Raw genomic sequence first — 22,802 nt, forward strand, 5'->3', positions numbered from 1 at the left:
CATCTCTGGAGAGAAGGAAAGGGTGATGTTTTGGGTTGAGACCCTTCTTCAGACTGGTTTGGGATAAGGGAAACAGTGATGTGGAGAGATAAAGAACAATGAATGAAAGATATGCAAAAAACTAATGTTGATAAAGGAAACGGGTCATGTTTGTAGGGTGAAAATGAGAAGCTGGTGTGACTTGTGTGGGGGAGAGATAGAGAGAGAGAGAGGGTGAATTCCAGGTCTACCTGAAGTGAGAGAAATCAATATTCATACCGCTGGGCTGTGAGCTGCCCAAGCGAAACATGAGATGCTGATCCTCCAATTTGCATTTAGCCGCACTCTGACAATGGAGGAGACGGAGGACAAAAAGGTCTGTGTGGGAATGGGAAGGAGAATTAAAGTGCCCAGCAACTGGGACCTGAAACATCACCCATTCCTTCGCTCCAGAGATGCTGCCTGTCCCGCTAAGTTACTCCAGCATTTTGTGTCTACCTTCGGTTTAAACCAGCATCTGCAGTTCATTCTTACACATGAGAAGCTAAAAGGTTGTTTCTCATCCCATTTGTTGCAATGGTCCAAGTGATACAAATGAATTGGTATCATGTAAAATTTTCCCACAGTAGAATGAAACTCAGAAATTGCCCATATCATGGTTGGATGTGGTGATCTGTGAGAAGTGACCACAAATGGTTCCAGTCCTTTGTTTCTGCCACTGGGCAGCAGTTCATACGTTCATAGGTTTTAGGAGCGGAATTGACAGTAGACAATAGACAATAGGTGCAGGAGTAGGCTATTTGGCCCTTCGAGCCAGCACCGCCATTCAATGTGATCATGGCTGATCATCCCTAATCAGTACCCCGTTCCTGCCTTCTCCCCATATCCCCTGACTCCGCTATTTTTAAGAGCCCTATCTAGCTCTCTCTTGAAAGCATCCAGAGAACCCGCTTCCACCGCCCTCTGAGGCAGAGAATTCCACAGACTCACCACTCTCTGTGAGAAAAAAAGGTTTCCTCGTCTCCGTTCTAAATGGCTTACTCCTTATTCTTAAACTGTGGCCCCTGGTTCTGGACTCCCCCAACATCGGGAACATGTTTCCTGCCTCTAGCGTGTCCAAGCCCTTAACAATCTTATATGTTTCAATGAGATATCCTCTCATCCTTCTAAACTCCAGAGTGTACAAGCCCAGCTGCTCCATTCTCTCAGCATATGACAGTCCCGCCATCCCAGGAATTAACCTTGTAAACCTGCACTGCACTCCCTCAATAGCAAGAATGTCCTTCCTCAAATTAGGGGACCAAAACTGCACACAATACTCCACAATACCGCACACAATACGCCATTCAGCCCGTCAAGTCTTCTCCGCCATTCAATCATGGCTGATCTATCTTTCCCTCTCAACCCCATTCTCCTGCCTTCTCCCCATAACCACTGACACCCATACTATCAAGAATCTGCCAATCTGAGCCTTAAAAATACCAAATGACTTGGCCTCCACAGCAATGAATTCCACAGATTCCCCACCCTCTGACTAAATAAATTCTTCCTCGTTTCCTTTTTAAAGGTACATCCTTTAATTGGGAGGTTATAGCCTCTGTTCCTAGACTCTCCCACTGGCGGAAACATCCTCTCAACATCCCAGTAGTTCGTGAAGGAGTTGTATAAAAAAATTGTGCCTAGTTACATGTTTTTGCCGAATTTGTTAACATGATAATGTTTTGCAAATCAACCCTCTTTCCACAAATGCTGCTCAGTTATAAGGTTTTTACAATTCCATCTATCATTTTTGCCACTATCCTTTCCAGAGAAGAGCAACTTACACATAAGTTTTAGCAGTCTGCGACCGTCAGATATTTCTGATGGGAGTCCCCTCCCTACACCAAGGTGAGTAATATCGCCTATTGGTCTGGCACCAGGTCACATACATATATCTATTCTTCAAAACTGTAGCAGCCACAGGAAACATTACTTGTAGTTGTACACTGCAATAACATCAATCCTAGCTAAGCTTGTCTTTCTCTCTTTTGAGCATCAGGAACTGTTCCCATTACGTAACTTGATTTTACCCCATGTTTAATCAAAAACGACATAATTTTGGGCAAGTGCATAAAAGGTTATTTTCCCAAGGTGAATGTGCTTATGCAGTGAGTCATATAGAGAAACAAGATACAACATTCAGTTCTTGATAACTGCTGATCTGAGCTGGATGTGTTAGAACCAGCTTTGGTGGTGTTGGATTTAAGGAGGACAATAGACAATAGACAATAGGTGCAGGAGTAGGCCATTCGGCCCTTCGAGCCAGCACTGCCATTCAATGTGATCATGGCTGATCATCCCCAATCAGTACCCCATTCCTGCCTTCTCCCCATATCCCCTGATTCCGCTATTTTTAAGAGCCCTATCTAGCTCTCTCTTGAAAGCATCCAGAGATCCTGCCACCACCGCCCTCTGAGGCAGAGAATTCCACAGACTCACCACTCTCTGTGAGAAAAAGTGTTTCCTCGTCTCCGTTCTAAATGGCTTACTCCTTATTTAAGAATAAGGAGACTGACTGACATTTCTGTTCCCAATGGTTTCTGCTGCTAGTGATCCTGCAGCGGTTACAGTTAAATTGGAACAATATGTGGAGTATGCTACAATTGAACAGGCAATTGAACTTGCTTAATACAGAATTTCAAGGCACAGTTCTGGCATAAATCTTAAATTGCCCGAGCAGTGAATTAGAGAGCTGGACTAAAAAATGTAATGATCTGAATTCGAATGTAACCATGACAGCTGTGGATTTAAATCCAATTAATAATCAGTACAGTATTTTTGAAGGGTCTGAAGAAGGGTCTCGACCCAAAACATCACCCATTCCTTCTATCCAGAGATGATGCCTGTCCCACTGAGTTACTCCAGCATTTTGTGTTTATCCTCAGTGTAAACCAGCATCTGCAGTTCTTTCCTACACTGTCATTTTTTTAAATCTCTAATCTTCTCTAACAAGAGGAGTTGAGTATAGGAGCAAAGAGGTCCTTCTGCAACAGGGCCCTAGTGAGACCACACCTGGACTATTGTGTGCAGTTTTGGTCTCCAAATTTGAGGAAGGACATTCTTGCTATTGAGGGAGTGCAGCGTAGGTTTACAAGGTTAATTTCCGGGATGGCTGGACTGTTATATGCTGAGAGAATGGAGCAGCTGGGCTTGTATACTCTGGAATTTAGAAGGATAAGAGGGGATCTTATTGAAACATATAAGATTATTAAGGGTCTGGACACGCTAAAGGCAGGAATCATGTTCCCGATGTTGGGGGAGTCCAGAACCAGGGGCCACAGTTTAAGAATAAGGGGTAAGCCATTTAGAACAGAAATGAGGAAAGACTTTTTCACGCAGAGAGTTGTGAGTCTGTGGAATTCTCTGCCTCAGAGGGCAGTGGAGGCCGGTTCTCTGGATACTTTCAAGAGAGAGCTAGAGAGGGCTTTTGAAGATAGCGGAGTCAGGGGATATGGGGAGAAGGCAGGAACGGGGTACTGATTGTGGATGATCAGCCATGATCACATTGAATGGCGGTGCTGGCTTGAAGGACTGAATGGCCTACTCCTGCACCTATTGTCTATTGCCTATTTTCATGAGTAATGCTGACCACTGAGTTGTATAAACCCAATGTGCTTCAGGGGAGAACATCAGCTATCTTTCCCTAGTTTGGCCTCGATGTGACTCCAGATCCACCAACATGGTTGAACCCTAATGGCCTCTGAAATAGCATGGCAAGATCTTCAAATCAAGGACAACATGGCTTGGAAAATATATGTTGGCACTTCAAGCGATGAGCAAACCCTGAACAGTTAAAACCTCCCACCTTTGAGCAGATCATCTTGTCACCATATCACCGTGACCTGCTTTTCCAATTCATATCCCCATTTCAGTTTACATTGTAATAATAATAATAATAATGGATGGGATTTATATAGCGCCTTTCTAATACTCAAGGCGCTTTACATCGCATTATTCATTCACTCCTCAGTCACACTCGGTGGTGGTAAGCTACTTCTGTAGCCACAGCTGCCCTGCGGCAGACTGATGGAAGCGTGGCTGCCAATCTACGCCTACGGCCCCTCCGACCACCACCAATCACTCACACACATTCACACACAGGCAAAGGTGGGTGAAGTGTCTTGCCCAAGGACACAACGACAGTATGCACTCCAGGCGGGATTCGAACCGGCTACCTTCCGGTTGCCAGCCGAACACTTAGCCCATTGTGCCATCTGTCGTCCCATTGTACATCTGCATTGAAAAAAGCTGCTTGTTCTAAGGATCACATTCTGTTGGTTAGAATACTGCACTGGTAATTGTTCAATTCAGTTTAGTTTATTGTCACGTGTACCGAGGTGCATGCTTATTATTTGTTTAGTTTAGTTTAGAGATACATCGAGGAAACAAGCCCACCGATTCCGCGCCGACCAGCGATCACCCGGTACATTAGCACTATCCTACATATTAGGGACAATTTACAAATTACGGAAACCAATTAAACCTACAAACCTGTACATGTTTGGAATGTGGAAGGAAACCCATTTTTGTTCAAAGAATATTGATGAATGAGAGTGAATGAGCACCACTTTATCAGACATGCTCTAACTGCAAAGGACCACACTCACCTTCCAAAGTCGCCTAAGACCATGGAAGAAAATACTCATGCTAGATATAACAAACTGCTCCATTGACTGCAGGTGCTACTCAGTGCATTACATCTGTACCAACACTAGCACCTCTTCCCTATCATCAACTTCTGACAATCTGTGCTCATGTTAGTGTTCACCTTCAAGCAGCATCTGTGGAGGCAAAGAGATAACTGACATTTGCCTCTGCTTGACCTGCTGAGTTCTTCTAGCAGTTTATTTTTTACTCCAGATCCAAGTATCTACAGTCTCCTGTGTCTCCGGGGTCCCTGGCCGGGGACCCCTGGAGAGGAGCTCTGACCGCCGGTCCTGCGGTCTGCGGTGCTTCTGGCTGCGGCGCGGTGGAAACTTTAAATCTTCGACCGCCGGCCTGCGGCCTACACCAACCTGAAGCCGCGGTCTCCGGTGGGGAAGAGCCGATTCTGGACTTACCTTGACTTTTACTCATCTGGATGCCCGCAGCGGCGACTGCGGAGGGTTGAGGTCCTGACCACGGGGGAAAATGGAGGAGGACTGGACAAATGTTGTGCCTTCTACCACAGTGATGAATGCTGTGGTGGATGTTGGTGTTAAATTTTTATTGTGTTTTTGTGTGTTCTTTTTCATTGTACTGCTGCTGGCAAATTCATTTCACTTGCACTTTATGTGCAATGTGACGAATAAAACTGATTGTATTGATTGTATTGGTGTTCATCTTAACTCCCAAACATTTAGAACTGCTGCAAACTTCACACCCTCATGCCACTCTGCCCCATTACCAGAGATGCAAACAGAATACAAACACATTGCAATTAGAAGTATTTGTACCCCTCCCTATCTCGACAGGATGGAGCATGATCAGAGGCAACATTCACAAGCCACTTGGAGGGAGTAGGGAAAGTGATGAGTAATGAGCCTATGATTTGTGGTGATGACTCAGATGCAACAAATGTTGTGGACTGTTGTCGGCATTGACCAGTTTTGGCCGAGGCTACGGCAAAGCAACACATAACAAACAAACCACCCTTCACAATGAGGAACTCTACAATGCTGGTAAAACTATTTTCTCACGCTTCCTTCTACGGTCTGTCAAAGCAGAATGAGGTGAAGTGATCAGTAGTAAGCATCAGTGACCTCAAATGTGCAATGATGGATGGGAAAATAAGAAATAGTTCAAATCTTTTAGATTTGCAGTATCTGGGGTTTATAGACAATCGACAATAGACAATAGATGCTGGAGCAGGCCATTTGGCCCTTCGAGCCAGCACCGCCATTCAATGTGATCATGGCTGATCATCCCCAATCAGTGCCCCGTTCCTGCCTTCTCCCCATATCCCCTGGCTATTTTTAAGAGCTCTATCTAGCTCTCTCTTGAAAGCATCCAGAGAACCTGCCTCCACCGCCCTCTGAGGCAGAGAATTCCACAGACTCACCACTCTCTGTGAGAAAAAGTGTTTCCTCGTCTCCGTTCTAAATGGCTTACACCTTATTCTTAAACTGTGGCCCCTGGTTCTGGACTCCCTCAACATCGGGAACATGTTTCCTGCCTCCAGCATGTCCAAGCCCTTAACAATCTTATATGTTTCAAAGAGATCACCTCTCATCCTTCTAAACTCCAGAGTGTACAAGCCCAGCTGTTCCATTCTCTCAGCATATGACAGTCCCGCCATCCCGGGAATTAACCTTGGAAATCTACGCTGCACTCCCTCAATAGCAAGAATGTCCTTCCTCAAATTAGGTTTTCTCTTCCATTGTCAACAGCACTCAAGAACGTCAATACTATCCAGAGCAAAGCTGCCGACTTTATTGGTATTCACCCGATAAAAGGCCTGTCCCACTTTCCCCAGTCCTCTGCCGAGTTGAAATGACCTTAAAAAAAAATCAAGATTTTTGTGATCTACGAACTCCTCCTCCCGACTATCTTTTTACTCGTGGACTTTTTTGTCATACTGGAAAATAACGTCCCGACTTACCTGATGCCCTAAGTACCTACGGCTGGCATAACGAGCCGCGACGATATATCTACGGCCTCCTACGGACTCGCTACGGACATTCCCGATGTTGGGGAAGTCCAGAACAAGGGGTCACAGTTTAAGGATAAGGGGGGAAATCTTTTAGGACCGAGATGAGAAAAACATTTTTCACACAGAGAGTGGTGAATCTCTGGAATTCTCTGCCACAGAAGGTAGTTGAGGCCAGTTCATTGGCTGTATTTAAGAGGGAGTTAGATGTGGCCCTTGTGGCTAAAGGGATCAGGGGGTATGGAGAGAAGGCAGGGATGGGATACTGAGTTGGATGATCAGCCATGATCATACTGAATGGCGGTGCAGGCTCGAAGGTCCAAATGGCCTACTCCTGCACCTATTTTCTATGTTTCTATGTTTCTATTCTCCGAGTTTGAATCAAGGGGAAAACTCGGGAGAATTCGTGAGAAACTCAGGAAAGTGGGACAGGCCCTTTACTTTAAACATTTGTTCCTTTCACTAAGGTGTACCATGGCCATGTTGTGTACCATTTACAAAGTGCAGTTACGTGGTTAGGCTGCTTTGATAACAGTTTCCGAATCAGCAACCTCTGCTACTAAGAAGGATGAGGACAATGGGACCTGCAACAGTTTCTTCTCAAAATTGCCAACCATCCTGATTTGGAAATGTATCATTAGTCCTCCTTCATCCTCCTGGGTGCTACGTCTAAAACCTGGAATTTCCTATGGAAAATCACTGTAGGAGTTCGCCACAGCAAAAGGACTGTAGTGCTTCAAGAAGGAGCTTGAATCACACGACTTCAAGGACAATAAATTGATTGCCAATTTTCTCAGTGTGACCTATATCTGGAAAAACGAATAAATCAGCACAAGATGAATAAATCAGCACAAGTAATAATATTTAGAAGTCCAGGAGCCACTAATTTGAATAGAATCCTTTAAATTCGTCTTTCGAGGCTTCTGGTAATTCAAATTTCACTGTAGCTTAACTGGTACATGTGACAATAAACTGGCATTGACCTTGAAACATTGCTGCACTACACCCTACTTAAACAAGTCTAGAAAACGGCAAACACTAGCATAATGGTAATAGAGGACATAACAGGAAGATAGTTAAGGGTCTGTCCCACTTATGTGTCCTTGGCATGCAAATTACGCAACCTCGTCGTCGCGTTGAGGCGCACGGGCACCGTATGGCCGTGCGGGGCCGGTCCCACTGAGAAGCGCGGAGGGGTATGGAGTTGTGAGCGACATCGCGCGGGCCTCCGAAATTTTTGTAGCGAATGAAATCTTCGCGCGCCAACGGCCTGTCGCGGAACTGACGGCCAAAGTGGGACAGGCCCAAGACCCTGGCGCGACGCAACGTCTCACCTCCAACAGCAGCAGAAGCAGGCAAACGATCGCCGAACTCGGCCTGGGGCTCACGGCCGTTGCGGATCCGGATCCGCCCCCACTTCTACTCCCAGAGCGGGGCCAAGAATATTGAAGATAGACACAAAATGCAGGAGTAACTCAGCGGGACCGGCAGCATCTCTGGAGAGAAGCAATGGGTGACGTTTCGGGTCAAGAGCCTTCTTTCAGACTGAAGAAGAGTCTCGACGCGAAACGTCACCCATTCCTTCTCTCCAGAGATGCTGCCGGTCCCGCAGAGTTACTCCTGCATTTTGTGTCCATCTTCAAATGACGTCACACGCTCCAGACGGCTGTGCGTACGTATGAAATCGCGCCCGACCTTCATGGGACCGTCGCACCTAAACACGACCACGAGGTCGCGTATTTAGCGTGCCAAGGACATGTATGTGGGACAGGGGCTTTAATAATGCTGTTAATAGTTGCTGCTCACTGCTATACTTCAGAGTATAGAAGTGAGATCGACCGACTGGTCAAATGGTGCCAGCACAACAACCTGGCTCTCAACATCAGTAAGACCAAGGAACTGATTGTGGACTTTGGTAGGGGATGGATGAGGACCCACAATCCTGTTCATACCAATGGGACGATGGTGGAGAGGGTCAATAACTTCAAATTCCTGGGCGTGCACATTTCTGAAGATCTTTCCTGGACCCAGCACACCGATGCAATTATAAAGAAGGCACATCAGCGACTCTACTTCCTGAGAAGATTACGGAGATTCGGCATTCTCCTAAACTTCTACAGGTGCACGGTAGAGAGCATTCTGACTGGTTGCATCGTGGCCTGGTTCGGCAACTTGAACCTCCAGACTACAAAAAGTTGTGACCACTGCCCAGTCCATCACCGGCTTTGACCTCCCCACCGTCAAAGGGATCTATCGTAGTCGCTACCTCAAATAGGCAGCCAAAATCATCAAGGACCCACACCATCCTGGCCACACACTCATCTCACCGTTGCCATCAGGAAGAAGGTACAGGAGCCTGAAATATGTAACGTCCAGGTCAGGGCCAGATTTACCTATAAGCTAGACAAGCTTAAGCTTAGGGCCTCGAGGTCTAGGGGGCCTCTAGTCAAGGCAGAACAACTACCGTTCAACTCTGGGCGGGCCCCCCTCTCTATCTCTCTCTCTCCATCTCCCCCCGCTATCCGTGTCCTGGCCGCCGGCCTCCGCTCGCTCCTCATCCGCCGGCACGACAGGCCGCCTTGCACATGCGCATTGCTGCGGCCTGCACGTCCTCCCCCCTGCACATGCGCACAACCAAGGCCCGCACATCATCGGCCGCCCTGCGCATGCGCACTGCAACAGCAACTGGTCGGCGCTGGGCACTTTCTCCCTCGCTTTGAATTGTGGGAGATTTGGCCGCCATGGCTGTCCGGTCGCTGCCTTGCCGCCAGCGCTGAAAACCAACGCGGAGGGGGGCCTCACAAGTGGAACCGCTTAGGGCCTCTCTTCATATAAATCCGGCCCTGGTCCAGGTTCAAGAACAGCTACTTCCCCACAGCCATCAGGCTATTAAACACAACATCAAATAAGCTCTGAGCTCTGAACTGCAAAAGACTATATTATTATTTGTTATTTGCACTATATTTGTTATTTAATGAACTTTTTCTTTTTTTCTCTTCCCCCTTTATGCACTATGTTTACATATTGACATATTTTGTTGTACTGCAGCAAGTAAGAATTTCATTGTCCCATCTGGGACATATGCCGTGAAGCGAGAGTGGACGCTGGCGCGCTTTGGCTGCCGCTGCTCTCTCTTCACACTGTGTTTTTGATTTTCTGTTTTTGGATTGAATTCTGTTTTTAATTTGTGTCTCTGTGATGTCTTTTTTACCTGTTCTATTCCGATTATATGTTTTTATTCCGATTACTATGTAAGGTGTCCTTGAGATGTCTGAAAGGCGCCCATTAAATAAAATTTATTATTATTATTATTATTATTATATGACAATAAAACACTCTTGACTCACTTGACTCTTGAACACTGCTTGCTAGGAGAGAGGATGGGAGGTGGCGGGGGTGATGTGGTTTACTGCAAGTTAATACATAGAAATCACATTTGTGGGCTTGCAGTTGAAAGGAATCATTGAAAGCCGTATCACTCCTTGTTTAGTGCTTGTGTGTTTTCTGGATCACACCTTTAACTGGTCCCACCATGAACAGGCTTAACTCCTGTGATGATGGGATCCAGCAGGGGGCGATCTGCATGAAGTAAACTGGAAACTGTGAAGACACATTAGTTAGTAAGTTGTAAACCTCACAAAAGGAAACGGTGGCAGGTCCAAGGGGTGTACTGCAGTTCAGAAGTTTAGAAAGTAGGGCAGATGAAATGGAGCACAGGGGAAATGGCAGGCTTGATTCAGGCTGAGTACATTTGCAAATCAGGCCGTGCTGATGGAATTCAGGAAATGCTTCGCAGCAAGTGGAAATGTTTTTCCACACTGACAAAATCATAGAAATGGTAAATGAATAGCTGAAGCTTTTTGTGAGGAAGTGGAAGGTCATTCTACTGGTGGAGATAGGGTTGGACATCTCTCTCAGCATTCACTAACTTGCTGGGATCTCACTGGGCAGTCATTATCATTATCATCCTTTATTGTCGGCTTGCAAAGCAACAGTTGTACAGTGCAAAATGAGAAGACGTTTCCCAGGGAATACCGGAGCATCGCACATAAAAACTTAAACATTTCACGCATAAAATAAAAACTATTAAAAAAAAACAAAAAAAACAATCCAGTTCCTGATAAAACAGTACGAATAGTTAAAAACAACAACAACCGGTAACAATTATACCGGTGCCCAAGAAGAGTAAGGTGACGTGCCTCAATGACTATCGATCAGTGGCACTAACGCCGGTGGTGATGAAGTGCTTTGAGAGGTTGATCATGGAGCAAATCAACTCCTACCTCGACAAAAACCTGGACCCACTGCAGTTCGCTTACCGCCACAACAGATCAACGGTGGATGCGATCTCACTGGCCCTCCACTCCGCACTGGACCACTTCGACAACAAAAACTCATATGTCAGGCTGTTATTCATTGATTACAGCTCGGCATTTAACACAATCATCCCCTCCAAACTGGTTACCAAACTCGCAGAACTGGGTCTCTGCGCATCCCTCTGCAACTGGATCCTCGACTTCCTCATCCACAGACCACAGTCTGTTCGTATTGGTGGAAATGTGTCAGCCTCGATAACAATCAGCACGGGAGCATATCAAGGCTGCATGCTCAGCCCTCTGCTGTACTCACTCTATACCCATGACTGCGTAGCGAACCACAGTGCGAACTCCATCATCAAGTTCGCTGACGACACCACTGTTGTGGGGCGTATCACTGATGGGGATGAGTCGGAGTACAGAAGAGAGATCGAGCAACTGTCCATATGGTGCCAGCGCAATAACCTGGCCCTCAACACCAGCAAAACCAATGAACTGATTGTGGACTTTGGAAGGAGTAGGAGGGGGACCCACAGCCCCATTTATATCAATGGGTCGATGGTTGAAAGGGTCAAGAACTTCAAATTCCTGGGCGTGCACATCTCTGAAGATCTTTCCTGGTCCGAGAACACTAACGCAATTATCAAAAAAGCTCATCAGCGCCTCTACTTCCTGAGAAGATTACGGATAGTCGGATTGTCAAGGAAGACTCTCTCTAACTTCTACAGGTGCACAGTCGAGAGCATACTGACCGGTTGCATCGTGGCTTGGTTCGGCAATTTGAGCAATGGAGAGGAAAAGACTACAAAAAGCAGTAAACACTGCCCAGTCCATCATCGGCTCTGACCTTCCTTCCATCGAGAGGATTTATCGCAGTCGCTGCCTCAAAAAGGCTGGCAGTATCATCAAAGACCCACACCATCCTGGCCACACACTCATCTCCCTGCTACCTTCAGGTAGAAGGTACAGGAGCCTGAAGACTGCAACAACCAGGTTCAGGAATAGCTACTTCCCCACAGCCATCAGGCTATTAAACCTGGCTCGGACAAAACCCTGATTATTAATAACCACTTTCTGTTATTTGCACTTTATCAGTTTATTTATTCATGTGTGTATATATTTATATCATGGTATATGGACACATTTATCTGTTTTGTAGTAAATGCCTACTATTTTCTGTGTGCTTAAGCAAAGCAAGAATTTAATTGTCCTATACAGGGACACATGACAATAAACTCACTTGAACTTGAACTCCGCCTTCACTGAGATTATTGCAACCAGCACTTTGAGCACGACAAAATTATTACTCAGCGCAAATAGCTGGAACAAGTGTTAAGATAAAGAATTTGTGGATTACAAACATGTCCGAAACACTACATCTTGAAAATATTAGACTTGTCTTGGCAGAAAAACCAGATCATTTTTCCAAGACATGGACACCCTTCACCGAATTCTTACAAGGATAGTATGGTGCAACACAACTTTGGATTTAAATCCAACTATGGGCTGGGTGAGGTGGGTGGGGAGCGACAAGAGGCTGGTATCGCACCACTTTTTTCATCTCTCTTTCTTTTTGTTCTTTTTTTTTCTTTTCTTTCTTTCTTTTATCCACTCTTTGACTACACAACTTTGGTAGTCTGGGGGTCCTCATCTTGTGCACCTCTCACTTTTTCTCTCTCTTCTTCTTTCTCTTTTCATTTCCTCTATTTGAAAGTTAAAAAGTTAAAATTGAAGCTGTATAATTTTATGCCGATTGTTTTATTCTTGTACATTTGCTTCTAATAAATAAAAATTTAAAAAAATTAAAAATAAAAAGATAAAGAATGTGTTGCTATGCTACTTTTAGGTTGTTCCCGCACCAGGCACTAAGGGACTGATTTGTGTGTGGTTTACATACGAAGCAAAATTCTTCTTTGTGCAAGAATGTAACCTTTAACTGAACATGTAAGATTACTGCTCTCACGGTATGGACATTGAATGAGCATAAAAGAGTTTCAGTCAACAAAGGATGTGAATGTGCTTGCGGTGTGGAAACGTGCAGAGATTGTATTGCCATTTTCATTGGGCCACGGCGCATGAGGTGATTTTGGCGGGAAAACCCTAACTCTGTTACCAGGGCAACCATTCAGCTCACTGTTTTGTCTTTTGGACAATGTGTTGTTTTAATTGCAGGAAGATGAGAGATGTAGCTTCAACCTTTAGACAAAGCATGAGGAAAGTTGACAGTGATAGTCCACAGAAACCCTGGTATCCAAGCAGATAACCTAATAAACTATCCCAGAGACGCATTAGTCTTGGTGTATTAGAGGTAAGACCACTGGTAGTGACAGGAATAATAACAATGTGTTTTCAAGACATTCATTACAGTATGAAGTTGACACAGTTGAAGACTATTGTGTTTGGAGAAAAGGATATACCATCAAAAGATCAACAAGTTCAAGTTCAAGTTCAAGTGAGTTTATTGTCATGTGTCCCTGTATAGGACAATGAAATTCTTGCTTTGCTTAAGCACACAGAAAATAGTAGGCATTTACTACAAAACAGATAAATGTGTCCATATACCATGATATAAATATATACACACATGAATAAATAAACTGATAGTGCAAATAACAGAAAGTGGTTGCTAATAATCAGAGTTTTGTTTTTTTTTTTTATTTTTTTTTTTTTTTTTTTGAAAATATTTTTTATTGGAGATAGGTACATAACCAAAATACATCATTACATGTCAATTATTATTACATTGTCTCCAATACTTTTTACCTTTTTTTTTTTTTAAACTAGATAGAACTAAAGAGATAGATGAAGTAAAGAAAGAAAAGAAAGAGAAGAAAAACAAAAAACAAAAACAACAAACAAAAAAAAAAAGGTAGTTAAAGAAGAATGGAAAAATTTGTTAAAATAAAAAAGACTTCATTCGAGATATATTCGTACATTTCAGAGTATAATATTTCATCCATTCTTTAGCCCGCGTGCTAGTCAGGTTCCTGTGCTGAACCATTCTGACCCTTTAAGTAATCAATAAAAGGAGACCATGTTCCAACGAATGATTCCTGTTTATCCAACAGGGAAAATCTGATTCTTTCCACGTTTAAGGTCTCCGTCATTTCTATAATCCACATTTTGATTGTGGGGGCCGTAGGGCCTTTCCAAAATTTTAGAATTAATTTTTTTCCTGTTATTAAACTATAATCAATAAAGTTTCTTTGTGTTGTTCTAAGTGTTTGATTTAATTCTAATATTCCGAGTATTATTAATTTTGGATCTGGGTCCAATTGTATGCTGGTTACTTTAGATATTATACTAAAAATATTTACCCAGAATTTTTTTATTTTTATACAGTTTGCAAACATATGAGATAATGTAGCTTCTAAATGTTGACATTTATCACATATAGGTGAGATATGTTGAAAAATTTTATGTAGTTTTGTTTTGAATAATGTAACCTATGTATTACTTTAAATTGTATTAGAGAATGTCTGGCGTTTAGTGAACACTGATGTATGTGTTGCAAACTTTCTTCCCAAGTATCTTTCGTTATTACTTGATTTAATTCTTTTTCCCATGTTTGTCTGTGTAAGTCCGTCGAGGGAATGTCACTGTCTAATAAAATATTGTATATATAAGATATTAATTTTTCTGTATTAGGATGTTTATTCCAACATTCATCAAGAATTTCTGAATTTCTAATTCGAAAATTTTGGGAGTTCGATTTTACATAATCTCTAAGTTGAAGATATCTGAAATAATCATTTCCTCGAAGTCCATAAGTCTGTTGCAATTCCTGAAATGTCAGAAAAGTACCTTCCTTATAAAGTTGTCCCATATTTTTAATTCCATAATTCTTCCATTGTGTAAAACCCCCGTCCAACCATGAAGGCTTAAACAAAGGATTATTCACAATTGGAAGAAAAAGTGATAAATTATCTAATTTTAATGTCTTTTTTAATTGTTTCCAGATTCGTATAGCACTAAATATTATAGGGTTTTCCCTATAAATTTTTTTGTTTAATTTAGACGTGGCAAATAATATCGAACCGATATCAAAAGGTAAACAATCTTCCTTTTCCATTTTTAACCAGTCTGGTTGATGATCTATTTCTTCCAACCAGAAATTCATATTTTTAATGTTAACTGCCCAGAAATAAAACAAAAAATTGGGTAAAACCAAGCCTCCATTTATTTTTGATTTACACAAGTGTCTTTTGTTTATCCTATGATTCTTATAATCCCAGATAAAATCATTAACAATAGAGTCCAATTTTTTAAAAAAGTTTTTTGCCAGATATATCGGAATTGTCTGAAAAAGATATAGTATTTGCGGTAAAAAAATCATTTTTATGGCATTGATTTTGCCTACCATTGAGATAGGAAGTGTTTTCCAGTATTGAATATTCTTATGTAGTTTGTTCAGTAATGGGGGGAAATTTGCTTTAAATAATGATGTATATATCTTAGTTACATAAATACCTAGATATTTAAATTTTGTGGTGGTGAGCCTGTGGAATTCTCTGCCTCAGAGGGCGGTGGAGGCAGGTTCTCTGGATGCTTTCAAGAGAGAGCTAGATAGGGCTCTTAAAAATAGCAGAGTCAGGGGATATGGGGAGAAGGCAGGAACGGGGTACTGATTGGGGATGATCAGCCATGATCACATTGAATGGCGGTGCAGGCTCGAAGGGCCAAATGGCCTACTACTGCACCTATTGTCTATTGTCTATTGTCTAAAATCCTATAAATGAGCAGCAATATCTTTTGAGGTAAGTATTCAAGAGAAAACACTGAAGAAGGTACATGGAGACCTTTCCATAAAGGTCAGTGGATCAGGCACCCTGTGAATGCAGCTAGTTCACCATGAAAACCTATTTTGTTGCCTAGAGTTTGTTTGAAGTGTTTTTAGCCTCACTACAAACACAGGATTCTGAACAGCTCTTAAGATTTTTTTCAAAGCTTCTTACTGTGGCATTGAGGGACATAAAACCTATATTCACATTTGACAAGATACAAATCCAACACAGTATACGCTAGATCCTTTCCCCAAATCCTCAAGACACAGAGAGAAGAATTGAAGAAACAGAGTGACTGGTCCATACCTATTGTGATGGTTCACAAGTCAGATCAGATGGTCTATCTCTGACATAATTATAAGATCACCTTAAAGTAGCCGTAGTTGGGGAAACATCATCCACAATGTTTTTGTCAAGATATTACATGCTAATTTTCCTTTATATGAAAACAATATATTGATCACTGCAGTAATGGACGAATAATCGATAATTTGTATTTGAAACAAAGAACGGGAGCTTCTTTCCAGAGGTAGACCATGTACTTGGCTCAAAGCTGGTTTAGATTGGACTGTGGCCATTCAAGTAACAAAACTGCAAGCTCAAAAGCTCAGAGACGTCAGAGAGCTCTGGTCATTCAAGGATATGCTGCAGTGGGTCGGGTACTTTTCGGCACCGATGTTTCGCCGCCGTTTAATATAAATGTAGGTTTCCGTTGTCCCCTATAAATTGTGTCGTGAATTTTCCTATACCCAAAATAAAAATAACCAGCTAATCTTTATTCATCTAAACTTTCATCATAATTAAGTATATAACAATAATAAACCTGTAGCTAAACCAGTAGAATGCATTTCGAGACTTTGTAATCATTTACTGCCTACTTTGTTAATGGTTGCACTTTATTCTCTACCTGGTTGTAGTGGTTTTGGGTGTGTTTAATGAGACGTTCTCATGAATTAGCAAAAGATCCACGCCTCCAAACGTCGGCGCCGAATGGTACCATTCCGTGCTGCAGTATCAATCTTAGATTCTTATTAGATCTGGCAACCTATTAACACCTTTAATTTGGAGCTGGAAGGGGATATAACATGGCTTTGAAATGAGGAAAAGAAGACATACGACAAGTGTAGAGGATCCTCAGTAGAGAATCTTTCCTGGTTCAGTACCATGGTAAAAGGATGCTAAAACCTCCAAGTTAGCATCAAGGAGGTCACCACTTATGTTATGGACATTGGTGACAAGTGGAAAATTGTTAATGCTTCTCGTAGGATGGCAAAGAATGGAATTAGTTAGGTACAAATCTAAAATTAGGCAATGATGTTGATCTTTGCAGTCACTTTAGTTTAGTTTAGAGATACGGCGTGGAAATAGGCCCTTCGCCCCAACGGGTACGCGCCGACCAGCGATCCCCGCACATTGACATTATCCTACACCCACAAGGGACCATTTTTACATTTACCAAGTCAATTAACCTACAAACCTGTACGTCTTTGGAATGTGGGAGGAAACTGAAGATCTCGGAGAAAACCCACGCAAGTCACGGGGAGAACGTACAAACTCCGTACAGACAGCACTCATAATCGGGATCGAACCCGGGTCTCCGGCGCTGCATTCGCTGCAAGGCAGCAACTCTACCCTGACACCCCACTTGGTTCCATAAGTTTCTACAAGAATAGTCCTTTACTGTTCTGAAAGATCATAAATCTTTGGTGACAATGTTAAAATCTTAAGCAGAAAACAGCTGGAGGAAGGTCAGACCGCATCTGTGGAGGGAAACGACGGACAATGGTTCAGGGTCAGGAACCTTCTTTAGACTGATGGAATAAAGGGGAGATAGCAGGAAGAGAGAGGTGAAGAGAAGGGGTGGAGGTGATAAGTGGAGAATACAAAAGGGTGGAATAATAAGGAAGGAAGGTGGGGAGTGACGTAGAACCAGAGGGAGGGATGTGGTGGTCGGTATCAGATGGGGGAGAAAATAGGGTACTCAGGGTTGGGATGGTGGTAGATGAATGGATGGAGATGTGGAGGTAGGGAAAGGAACTGGGTGATGGTGGCAATGGAGTGGAAAGAAGGGTGTTCGTGGGTCGGTGTGGGGGGAAGAGAGTTGTATAGATGAGAAGGAGGGTGTGGGGTGTTGAGGTTACCTACAATTGGAGAATTCAATGTTCATGCAGTTGGGTTGTGGGCTACAAGTGTAGAAGATCTTCAGTAGAGAATCATTCCTGGTTCAGTACCATAGTAAAAGAATGCTACAATGTTGGCATCAAGTGTGAAATGCTGTTCTTCTGCTTTGCATGTGGCCTCACTGTGGCAACGGAGGAAGCCAAGGACAGGTCAGTATGGGAATGGCAATGGAATTAAAATTCCGTGGCCATCTTAGGGGCAAGATTAGACATCCCCACCTGCAATACGAAGCTGGGTCATTTTAGTTCTCTCGGTTCCAAACATACAATGTTAACCTCAAAGCAAAGTGCCTCAACAGACATTCCTCGATTTAAAAAATGAGTAAATGACAAGCCTCAAGCATCCCAAGCTTCCACCACCTCTTTTTAATTTTCAGGCATTAAATTCCCAGCTCTGATTTTTAGAGAATATCTTTAGTCCTGAACTCGTTAACCCTGAAAAATATTTATTTGATTAGATGAACTTATTGCCATATACATGAGGGTGCTATGAAATTCCTTGTTTGCATGAAGCTCATATAGTAAAGAGTATATATGGTAGTGGCTGATGCAACAATAACTCACTCCATGACTCTAAATGGAACGGCAAATTAGCAAGGTGCAAAAACTGTTGTGCAAAAAAAACCTAAAGTGCAATAACAGAATGACCGTGGGAGGCAGAGTTAAGAGTAAGTGTATGTGACAACAGTTTCAGGATCAGCGAGTGAAGCAGGTGATTGGTTCAAGGATCTGATAGAAATGGGGAAGATGGTGTTCTTATGTATGGACATCTGGGCTTTCAAGCTATCTCCCCTTCACTCCCTCAGTCTAAAGAAGGGTCGCGACTCGAAACATCACCAATCCATGTGCTCCAGCGATGCTGCCTGACCCGCTGAGTTACTCCAGAACTTTATACCTTTTTTTTGTAAACCAACAACTGCAGTTCCTTGTTTCTACAGTCTAAAGAAGGATCCAGACTTGAAACATCATCTGTCCATTTCCCTCCAGAGATACTGCCTGACATGCAGAGTTCCTCATTGTCTTCTCCCAGAAGGTAGAAGCGAGAAAATGGAGTGGTTAGGGTGGCAGGCATCCTAGGTGACAACGTTTCTTGATGCTATCTACCATGAAGGTGGGCTGGATGAAAGGAAGAGACTGGGCAGTGTGTTCACCAATCTCTGTAGGTCCGTGTGGTCAAAAGTGGTCACCATACCAGGCTGAGATGCCTGAATACATTCCTTAGCATGTAGAGGGAATCCTTGTGGGCATGCTGAATCTTCTCCGATTCCTCTGAAAGTCAATACAATGAGTGTGTGAAGAGATCAGGTTAGGATGCTGGTGATGCACCTCCTCTCCCCTTGTTTCCTTTAGTCAACAACCAACTCTTGCTGATATCAATAGTAATGGTGTTGTGCCGACACCATGACACAAAGTTCCCGATATATTTCCTGCAATCTCATCGACCTTACTGATCCGGTCGACAGCCGTCGTCTCATCAGCAGGATGCGTTGGCCACCTTCTTTATCAGTCACACATTCGAATACCATGACATTTTTGATCAAGTCGTCACATATCCTTCTAAATTTCGGCCATAGTTCGTGTAATGTCTCCTTCTAATTCAACCCTTGCAATCTAAGTATTATTCTGGTAAATATATTCTGAGCTCCTTCCAGACCCACTTTCTATGGTGCTAGTCTTGATGCTTATGACTGTTGCTCTCTCTGCTATAGCTTATGCAGCTTTGTACTACAGCCCTCCAGATAAGAAACCAGCCTGAAATCTAATCTGTTTGATTAACCTTCTTGTTTTATTAAACACATCTATGTTATTTTTTTTTTTAAATCTATGTATATTAACACACAAATTTTCTTGGGGTGCTCTGTCTTAACATTTTGTTTTCATTCTATGGCTGGCAATCCGGCTCTCCTTCATCCTCACCTCTGTTTGAAATATGAATTCCATCTAATCTATTACAATGAGAAATGAAAACCTCCATCTCATTCAAATTTGCCCCAGTACAGGTTGGCCCTCTATTGATAGGCAAAGCAATTTGGAGATGACATCAATTTGCAAATAAATGTGTACGCTCAGTCACAATCTCTGCGACAATTTGTGAAGCAAGTTCTGCATCAAATCCTTGGCAGTGTGTATGTCAAAGTGTATAAATATGCATGGTCAAATGTAAATTGGAGCACACTGATAGGAATGTTCACTTGCATAAGTGAGATAACTCCTAACAACAAATTCATATAATAAGGGGAGGGAAATGCAATGTCTGGATAACTATTATCTTAGAGACATAAGAACTGCAGATGATGGCTCTTTCCTATGCGCCCCTCCCCCCTTCCCCGACCCCCATTCCCTTCCACATAAATAATTCCCTCTGGCTTTACATTTTACTCCTGTTCTTATCTGACACCTTTGTGTCTCCTTTTCATTGTGAACTTTTGTCACTTAAGGGCCTGTCCCACGAGCATGCGACCTGCATGCGGCAAACGCGACCAAATCGGAAGCGGAGGCCGCGTGGAGGTCGAGTGAATGACGTGAAGTTCAAGCGAAGTCCGCGGGAAGTTTGCGCGTGACGTACGGCGTCAAGACGTGCGTACGGCGTCGAGACGCTGCGTATGCCCGTTGATGCGGTGCGTACGGCGTTGAGGCGGCTGCGGGCCGGCAGGCTGTTGCCGCGCGGAATTTTGAACACGGTCAGCTTTTCGGAGCCCCGCGCGATGTCGGGACCAGCTCCGCACAACTCCATACGGCTTCGGCGATCGAAGTGGGACCGGCCCCGCGAGGCCGTACGGCTCAAGCGACCACGTTAGGTCGCGCTTGCCGCATGGAGTCGCATGCTGGTGGGACTGGCCCTTTACTCCCCCCACCAATCAATCAAACCCCCACTCCAATATCCACCTATCACTTGCCAGGCTTTGTCTTGTCCCTCCTCTCTTTTCCATCTTTTGTTCCCCTACAACAATCAATCTGAAGACGGGTTCTGACCTGAAAAGTCACCTATCCATTATCTCCACAGATGCTGCCTGACCCACTGAGTTACTCAAGCATTTTTGTTACATTATTAGTTTTTCTTAAATACTGATACAGATCACATCCTTTTTTGAAGGTACAGCATGGAAAGGGGCCCTTCGGTCAACCATTGATCACCCATTTGCACTAGTTCTATGTTTTCCTACTTTCTCATCCACTCCCTACACACTCAGGGCAAGGTACAGAGGCCAATTAACCACAAAAAAACTCATGTATTTGGAACGTGGGATGAAATGGGAACACCTAGAGGAAACCCACACAGTCACACGGCGAACATGAAAACTCCACACTGACTGCATCTGAGGTCTGAATCGAACATGGGTCTCTGGTGCTTGACACTGTGCTGCCCAAATAAGCCAGGGCTGCTTCCATACTCAATCCATTTTTCTGCCCAATCCCTACCTCCTTTCTTTTCCTTTCTGATCAAGAATCTATTCATTTCAACCTTAGATGCGCTCAACAACAGGGCACCCACATCCCGCTAAGTTAGAGACACAAGATGTTGCAGATGCTGGAAACTTGAGCAAATAAACTAAGTTGAGATCCTGCTTCGATTCCATACAGTCTAGGTGGCGCGACCGACATTGCAGCGCTCTCTGCAATCCGTCCGTCTTTTTTTTAATGTTTTTGTCCCGTTGTATGTTTAGTTTTGTTGTGGTTTTTATATTGTTCTTAGCTGTGTATATGTGGGGGGGGGGGGGGGGGGGGGAGGGGGAAACTTTAAAATCTCTTCCCTGTACGGGTGACCCAACCTTTTCTCTGTCAGGTCTCCGTTGTCGTTGGGGCCTAGCACCGTGGAGTGGCTTCCAACCGGAACGACCTGGGGGTTCCAGTCGCGGAGACGGCGGAGCTGCGGACCTACCGTCGTGGAGCTGGCCGGCTTCGGAGCACCGAGCGCTGTGGTGGCGCGCTGCTGCGACCCGACTCCGGAGCTCGGTGGCTCCAGCCGCAGGTCCGGTGGATGGTGACATCGGGAGCTCGCGGGTCCCTGGAGGGAGAACGCTTTTCGGAGCTCCCGCAACGGCAACTTCTCCCGCCCGAGTTGCGGGGTTGAAGATGACCTGGAGCGGGGCCTTACATCGCTCGGCGCGGCTTTAACGGCCGCAGGACTTGGCATCGCCTTCTGCGGGCTCCAACATTAAGACCCGGAGCAGGGCCTTACATCGCCTGGCGCGGCCTTAATGGCCGCGGGACTTGCCATCGCCCGTCAGAGGCTTTAACATCAGGAGAAGAAATGGAACACAGGGGAGAGACAAGACTTTGCCTTCCATCACAGTGAGAAGGAGATTCACTGTGATGGATATTTGTGTAAACTGTGTTGGTTGTGTGTCTTGGTTCTTTTCTTGTTGTATGACTGAAGAAAGCAAATTTCGTTTGAACTTCTTTTGAGGTTCAAATGACAATAAATTTGTATTGTATTGTAAGAAGGGCCCCAACCTGAAGTGACACCTGCCCATTCTCTCCATTGTTGTTGCCTGGTCTGCTGAGTTCCTCCAGCATTTTGGGTTTTTTTCCTCTAGGAAAGTCCATTCCAAAGATTCTTTGTCATCTCAGTGCTAAATGGCTGCCTGCTTACCTAGTAACAATGTGAATCCTTTCTTAGGTACAAAGACCAAAAGGTCATGTGGCAATTGTTACCAAAGTTGCATATTATTGCAGCATCAATTCCTTACTTTTGCATACTAACCTCTTCTAATAACGGCCTAAATAGTACTTCTCATTTTAATTGGCTGGTTTACATGTATATTGCAAACCCATTTACTTCTAAACACCAATATTTACTAAGAATTTAATTCCTCAATCTATACAATACAATACAATACAATTCAATACAATACAATACAATATAATTCAATTT

The sequence above is a fragment of the Amblyraja radiata genome, chromosome 1, assembly GCF_010909765.2.
Source record: "Amblyraja radiata isolate CabotCenter1 chromosome 1, sAmbRad1.1.pri, whole genome shotgun sequence".
NCBI classification, from domain to species: domain Eukaryota; kingdom Metazoa; phylum Chordata; class Chondrichthyes; order Rajiformes; family Rajidae; genus Amblyraja; species Amblyraja radiata.